The sequence below is a fragment of the Mizuhopecten yessoensis genome, unplaced genomic scaffold (assembly GCF_002113885.1).
Source record: "Mizuhopecten yessoensis strain PY_sf001 unplaced genomic scaffold, ASM211388v2 scaffold716349, whole genome shotgun sequence".
Taxonomy (NCBI): domain Eukaryota; kingdom Metazoa; phylum Mollusca; class Bivalvia; order Pectinida; family Pectinidae; genus Mizuhopecten; species Mizuhopecten yessoensis.
This window is the reverse complement of record NW_018480072.1, coordinates 934,548-943,150: the sequence shown is the minus strand read 5'-3', so window position 1 is coordinate 943,150 and position 8,603 is coordinate 934,548.

Below are 8,603 nucleotides of genomic sequence, written 5' to 3'. Positions count from 1 at the left end.
TTCTGTAATTACATGTTGTCAGACAGCTTTTTGTAATAACATGGTGTCAGACAGCTTTCTGTAATAACATGTTGTCAGACAGCTTTCTGAAATTACATGAAGTTGAATTGGGACAGATTCCTGTAATAACATGTTGTCAGACAGCTTTCTGTAATTACATGGTGTTAGACAGCTTTCTGTAATAACATGTTGTCAGATAGCTTTCTGTAATTACATGTAGCTTTCTGTAATTACTTGTTGTCAGACAGCTTTCTGTAATTACTTGTTGTCAGACAGCTTACTGTTATTACATGGTGTTTAGACAGCTTTCTGTATAATTACATGGTGTCAGACAGCTTTCTGTAATAACATGGTGTCAGACAGCTTTCTGTAATAATATGGTGTCAGACAGCTTTCTGTAATAACATGTTGTCCGACAGCTTTCTGTAATAACATGGTGTCAGACAGCTTTCTGTAATTACATGTAGTTGAATTGGGACAGATTCTTGTAATAACATGGTGTCAGCCAGCTTTTTGTAATAACATGGTGTCAGACAGCTTTCTGTAATAATATGGTGTCAGACAGCTTTCTGTAATAACATGACATGTAGCTTTCTGTAATTACTTGTTGTCAGACAGCTTTCTGTAATTACTTGTTGTCAGACAGCTTACTGTTATTACATGGTGTTTAGACAGCTTTCTGTATAATTACATGGTGTCAGACAGCTTTCTGTAATTACATGGTGTTAGACAGCTTTCTGTAATAACATGTTGTCAGACAGCTTTCTGAAATTACATGAAGTTGAATTGGGACAGATTCCTGTAATAACATGTTGTCAGACAGCTTTCTGAAATTACATGAAGTTGAATTGGGACAGATTCCTGTAATAACATGTTGTCAGACAGCTTTCTGAAATTACATGGTGTCAGACAGCTTTCTGTAATTACATGGTGTTAGACAGCTTTCTGTAATAACATGTTGTCAGACAGCTTTCTGCAATTACATGTAGTTGAATTGGGACAGATTCTTGTAATAACATGGTGTCAGCCAGCTTTTTGTAATAACATGGTGTCAGACAGCTTTCTGTAAGAAGATGTTGTCAGACAGCTTTCTGTAATAACATGTTGTCCGACAGCTTTCTGTAATAACATGGTGTCAGACAGCTTTCTTTAATAACATGGTGTCAGACAGCTTTCTGAAATTACATGTTGTCAGACAGCTTTCTGTAATTACATGGTGTGAGACAGCTTTCTGTAATAACATGTTGTCAGACAGCTTTCTGCAATTACATGTAGTTGAATTGGGACAGATTCTTGTAATAACATGGTGTCAGCCAGCTTTTTGTAATAACATGGTGTCAGACAGCTTTCTGTAATTGCATGTTGTCAGACAGCTTTCTGTAATTACATGTTGTCAGATAGCTTTCTGTAATTACATGGTGTCAGACAGCTTTCTGTAATTACATGGTGTTAGACAGCTTTCTGTAATAACATGTTGTCAGAGAGCTGTCTGTAATTACATGTTGTCAGACAGCTTTCTGTAATTACATGTTGTCAGACAGCTTTCTGTAATTACATGAAGTTGAATTGGGACAGATTCCTGTAATAACATGGTGTCAGACAGCTTTCTGTAATTACATGTAGTTGAATTGGGACAGATTCTTGTAATAACATGGTGTCAGACAGCTTTTTGTAATAACATGGTGTCAGACAGCTTTCTGTAATTACATGGTGTTAGACAGCTTTCTGTAATAACATGGTGTCAGAGAGCTTTCTGTAATAACATGGTGTCAGACAGCTTTCTGTAAGAAGATGTTGTCAGACAGCTTTCTGTAATAACATGTTGTCAGACAGCTTTCTGTAATTACAATTACATGGTGTTAGACAGCTTTCTGTAATAACATGTTGTCAGACAGCTTTCTGAAATTACATGTTGTCAGACAGCTTTCTGTAATTACGTGAAGTTGAATTGGGACAGATTCCTGTAATAACATGTTGTCAGACAGCTTTCTGTGATAACATGTTGTCAGACAGCTTTCTGTAATTACATGGTGTGAGACAGCTTTCTGTAATAACATGTTGTCAGACAGCTTTCTGTAATTACAATTACATGGTGTTAGACAGCTTTCTGTAATAACATGTTGTCAGACAGCTTTCTGTGATAACATGTTGTCAGACAGCTTTCTGTAATTACATGGTGTGAGACAGCTTTCTGTAATAACATGTTGTCAGATAGCTTTCTGTAATTACATGGTGTCAGACAGCTTTCTGTAATTGCATGTTGTGAGACAGCTTTCTGTAATTACATGTTGTCAGATAGCTTTCTGTAATTACATGGTGTCAGAGAGATTTATGTAATAACATGGTGTCAGACAGCTTTCTGAAATTACATGTTGTCAGACAGCTTTCTGTAATTACATGAAGTTGAATTGGGACAGATTCCTGTAATAACATGTTGTCAGACAGCTTTCTGTAATTGCATGTTGTCAGACAGCTTTCTGTAATTACATGAAGTTGAATTGGGACAGATTCCTGTAATAACATGTTGTCAGACAGCTTTCTGTAATTGCATGTTGTCAGACAGCTTTCTGTAATTACATGTAGTTGAATTGGGACAGATTCTTGTAATAACATGGTGTCAGACAGCTTTTTGTAATAACATGGTGTCAGACAGCTTTCTGTAATAACATGTTGTCAGACAGCTTTCTGTAATTACATGGGGTCATACAGCTTCTTGTAATTACACGATGTCATCAAGATTCCTTTCATAGACATTTATTGGAGGAAACAGAACATAACCTTACATATGTCACATTGGTAAAACACTAGCTGTTTCTGTCTAATTTGGTCAAGTGTCAGGCTAGTAAACCAGAGGTCCGAGGTTTTATCGCTTGGGGATCCAGGAGGCACTGAAAAAATGATGATCTCGGTTGTGTTGGTGTCTACATAGGGACCTGGGAAATATTGACAACTCAATTTTATAGTGATAATTCACAAGAAGCCCTATGACCACTTGAAACCTTGGGACAGGGTCTAGACTGACAGAAAATAGTGACAAAAGTACTCTGCTATTCCTTCACAAGAATTGCTATGACCCCTGAAAGCCTCAAGACGACGACTTTTTTCCTTGAGGGGGAGTAAGCCACCCACGTAAAATACTAGCCACTTTCTAACGACTCGGCTAGGGAGAACTTCGGACGCTAGCTCATTCAGAAGTGTCAAACTAGCATACTTGCCAACATTTTGAAATTTCCCTGGGGGGATTCTGCATGCTCAAAATTAAAACAAACATAAAATGTGTGTATACACCTCCTAGGCTCCTAGAGACAGAATAACCCTTTAAAATGGCATATTTTGAGTTTTTCATACAGGTGGAATTATTACATCTTAGAATAAAGGAATATTTTAACAAATTCACTGGTTGAAAATACTTAATGCAAGGGTCCAAAATCTGGACTCTCCCTCCAAAATAGGGAGGGTTGACAAGTATGTAGTTCACTGGTTACTAGCGAACCAGAGGTCCTGGGTTGGACCCCTAGAAGATGACATTTTTGATAAATAATTCAATGTGAAATGTGAACCATTTCATATATTTGGCAGTCTTTCTTGTTTGGTTTTTATTGAACTAAAATAACAAGCTGGTTAAGAAATAACATACTCATAAAGCTGACTGATGATGTATAAAGACTGTGTAAGAACAGGTCTGCTACAAGTACTCAGAATGAAGTTCCTACACTAGTAGCTATATATATATTATATATATACAGAGCTACCATATGCAGCAACTAACACATTTCTTTGAGAACTTTATGTATGGCCTCTGACCCGTCATTTCCTAGCTATCTACATAGATAAATGAGGGAATGGAAGGCAGTTGTGCTGGTGTGTGTGTGAGTGTCCTGGGGCTGCCACACCTGTATATACCTGTACACAGGTAAACCAGAGAGGGTAATCAATACACATGCCCTGGGGCACACAAGATGGCAAGCCAGTCTACACTCGGGCCAAAACAACAAAGCATTGTCAGCTTGATTTTAAAATTCATCTATCTTTAACTTTTTAACTGAACCAATTTTATCACTTTCCGAAATATCAATTACTGAAATATTGTCACATTTTTAGACAAAATCCTGTTAAAGTCATGAAATCTCAATCACTGTTTTGATTTTATTGTTATTATATTTTACTTTAAAATTTTCTGGTTAAGCTGAGGAGGAAATGAGTGGAACAGCTGGCCTAGTTGTGAGCTGTTCCTCCAGTAACCACCTGTAGAGAAATGTGAAGCTATATAGGTACATGGTCTGGTCATGGTATGGATGGCTGAATGTGGAAATAGGTGAAATTATATCCTCAGGTTTTGTTGGTGTTTACAAATTGCAGTATTCAAGTGTTATTAGTTTTATCACTGTAAGTCATTCATGTCTGTTTTTCAACAGTCAATTGTTAGAGTGTTTCACAAAATCTAGTTGCACCTTCAGATGTAAAATCACTACTGTATTGTAAACAGGGATGAACTAGAAAGGACATGCATAAAGAACTGTAAATATACTTCCAGAAATTATTAAATTGGTGAAAATTTGGTTGGTTAATTATCTTATCATTGCTATAAATAGATACATAATGATTTAATTATGTAAGGATGAGTAATGAGTGTTCCAGTCTACACAGCTGTAAATGAGTATGTGGTTGCATGGCAGTGCTAGAATTGTTGAATGCTAGCTCTTAGCGCTGAAATGGCAGCTCCGGCCGTATGCTCACCAGGGAGTTGAGAAAGGTATTGGCTAATTCAGAACTTTTAAATATTACCATTTCAGAGGAATTCTGAATTACACAAATGGTAGACCCAACAGAAATATCTCATCAAATTAGTAGAAATTGTGCATCCTATATCAGCCAAGGTTTTATTGTACACAAATGAACCTTATCAATATTCATGTTAAGTCTGTGATAAACAGATGGTAATTTTTGTTACTACTTTTAACAGCAGTTTACATATTGTATTTCCAGCTGTGTACAGTAATGTTGACATCCTGTTTTCAAGCAAGCATTATACCAGTTTTGCGAGACAAGCCCTAAAGTAAGGTGAATGCCAAACCCCACAGAGACTGTATTATGATATATGAAAATGTGAAAATCTATTTTACAGAAAAAGCAAATACATAAGATTGTTGTGTGTTAATCTAAATTCTGATAAATTTGTAATGAAATGTTATCCTATAGTTTAAGTATGTGACTTCCATCAGTAAATCTTTCATATAAGGGGTGTATGGCATTTTTTCAACGTTCATGCTGGTATGAACGGAAATTGTACAATCCTTATATTTACATTTTTATTTTTTCTTCTACTGGTCGTTATCGATCTTAATAAAGGTATTCACTTATATTTCCGATATTTAAAGTGTCTATTCTATAACGTCATGTTTATACAAGATTCCAGGAAGAGCCTCATGTCTCCAAAATGTTTACTTCTAAAGGGTGTCTCACATTAAACGAGGAGGGAGAAGCTTCAAAGTGACTCTGATGCAATTGTGTTCATAGCCCTATGAACGTAATTTCTTCTGGTAAATAAACTCTAATGCTTACAGAGAAACTTGCAAAAGAAATGTAAATATACCTGATCATGTACAGAAATTTCCAGAAGTTTCAGAATTGCAAGGGTTCATAATATCCAATGATCTCTTACACACAGGAGAGATATCTCACTGCAATAATATACACACAAATGAATCCCTCATCAAAGTTTTTAAGAAGTTTTTTTTTTTTTTATTACAAACAATCTGACTGGTACACGTATTGTAATTGTTTCCCTGCAGGTATGTAAGTCTATATACAACAAGCCCCTCATTTGAACTGACGGCAGTGGTCAGATAATAGATCAACTCTTCAGACCAAAGGCCTAGAGCACTATATATGTTATTACTGTGGACGTGATGCCTCCTGGCACCCAAGACAATGTTGGACAATTAAATAGGGTTTTATTATATTAACAGATATTTTCATCTCAGTGTCAACATTGTTGATATTATAGTTTACTTAAACCAATCCAAAATGATACATGTTGGTAATCAACACTTTAAAAAAAAAAAATATATATATAATATATATATATAGTGATCTGTATAACGATATATTGAATTCTTTTGGAGAGTAAACATACATAATATCTATTCCTGAAAACACTTGCATGTGTTGGGTTCATGAACATATTCTGACTATACATATAAGTTTATGCAACACACTGTTTTCACATGTTTAGTTTATAATCATGTTATCACATTTTGTGTAAACAGGTTTTCAAACCCATGTTGGAGAATGATCTAATTCTCAGAAACATGAGAATGACAACAACAAAGCTTACGCCATCTGTGAAAAATTCCAAACTGACGTACCTACTTCCTGTGCAATTTAGCCAATCAGGAGATATAATAAAATAATAACTGTTAATTCATTAGAAATGACAGTATCACTACCCTAAATTGCTGAACAGATCAGACAAAAAAAAATCATGTCAAATCGTTTCTGTTTTAAAGATTTGTTTACAACTGATCGAACCAGAGACGTATCATAAATACATACATGTATTATACGCCTCTGATCGAACTAAACATCTAATGTTAACTTTACTCTGGACGAACTAGAATATATTAGAAATAAGGAAGCAATATGCTAACAATACCTTGACCTTCGTGAGACTTGTATTTGTCATGGATGTTGTATATTCTACACATTGAAAACAAAGTGTTACTTAGAAAGTCACATCATTTTCACAGGTTAAATATCTCAAATTCTCCTTAATTACAAAATACAAGGAGAGGAAGCCTGTTGAAACAATATTCTTCATCTGAGGATGCAGGCAAGCTAAGGCTAAGTGAAAAATACCAGACAGTATATATGCTATATATATCAATTCAATATAGGCCTTAATATTGATGTTGAACGTTGAACCCAATGCTAAACTAAAGGAATACTGGTTCTCTATATAGTGACACATGAACCTCTTTCACTACCAAACATATTAAATTGTAAATCTCCCTGTCAACAGTCCTCCGAGACCCTCCCCGGTCAAAAGTCCACCGAGACCGCTTCACACCTGTTCTGTTGTCAGCGTATAGACGTATATTGTAAACATACTACACGTGTGAAACGACTATAAAATGTCTAAATTAACCAGAATATCTATTAAGTCTATATATATATGTTACAAGAACAGAAACAAGTATCCTGGACTTGGCTCCAGTCAGCCGACCGAGACGAATGACAAACCATGACCGGAGATAATCCCCTCCCGACATATTTGTTTCTGCTAAGCTATGTGTAGTACTTCGCTTCAATCCCTCCACTTCGTTCCCCCATTGAATAAAAATTCATTTCTATGTATATAAAAAGAAATAAAATAAAATAAGAATACTTACTGACGTGGCAGTGTCCTTATATTACATGGCGGACACTTAGGACACTCCGATAGCCTGTGGGAACCACCCACCTGTAACGGGAGGGAGAAACGGAAATGCCGTATTGACGTGAGGAGGATATCCCATTTGTGTACTACGTCATCAATTTCCGTGTTACAGGAACGGTAAGGGGAGTTACGCGTCAACGTGTATATATATACATACATGACAACAGTGATTATAAGCTGTCTTAATAGGAAATTGCGAAGTTCAAGGAAAATGCAACATCATTAAATTAATGGATTTTAAAAAGACAAAATTATTGCCCAAGACGATGACACAATCAAACCGAAAGTGAAAGTAATCGCTACTTTAAGTACCTAAATCTGGTACGGTTGCCCTGATAGACACATCGTTAGTTTGCATGTGATTGTCTTTTTCGCATTTGGAATTGTAAAAATTAGTTGTTGTTTTTAGAAAATATGTCACAAATATCAACAAAATATCGTTCATGTTGCTCATTCTACATATACGTAACACAGGTGTTGGACACACTGTATTATATGCAAATGATATACAACATTTCGTGTAGTGCCCTTTATAATTTTCAAAATTACTCTAATGCATTTTATAGCAAATTATGTGATGTGAACTATATGCCATATACTGAACTATTATATTCAAGTGTGTCCAGCACCTGTGATATGTAACTAATATATCACGACTGGGTTAAACTAAAGATCATCGAACAGGTGCGTGCATAATGAATAATCAAGTGCATGCTGATTGTCTTCCTAAAAAGACATTTCCAGTACATGCAACATGCCATCTTAATTTTATCGTAAGCACAGTATATTTTCTATTGCTATGTGTCTCACCATATAAGTCAGAAAAATGGAAAATTTTGTAGAGTTCACGGGGGAACATACTTTTAATTTCCACTAAGTTAATTGTAGTTATATAGCTATGCAGTAAAACAAACTGAATCCAAACTATTTTTTATTATTTATTTATTTGTATAGCAAAGTAAAATTTGTGTCCCTAGGGAAGGAATGCAAAGAAAACTGTTCTAATAGTTGGGCAAGAGACCTACTTTCTGTATGAGATATTCCCCCTATCCCAAGAGATACTCACATACAAAATTATCCAATTGTATAATTCTATTGGGTATTATATATATATAGTTGAATGTTTTAATGTGACTCTTAACTCATTCACCACTGAAATTTTATA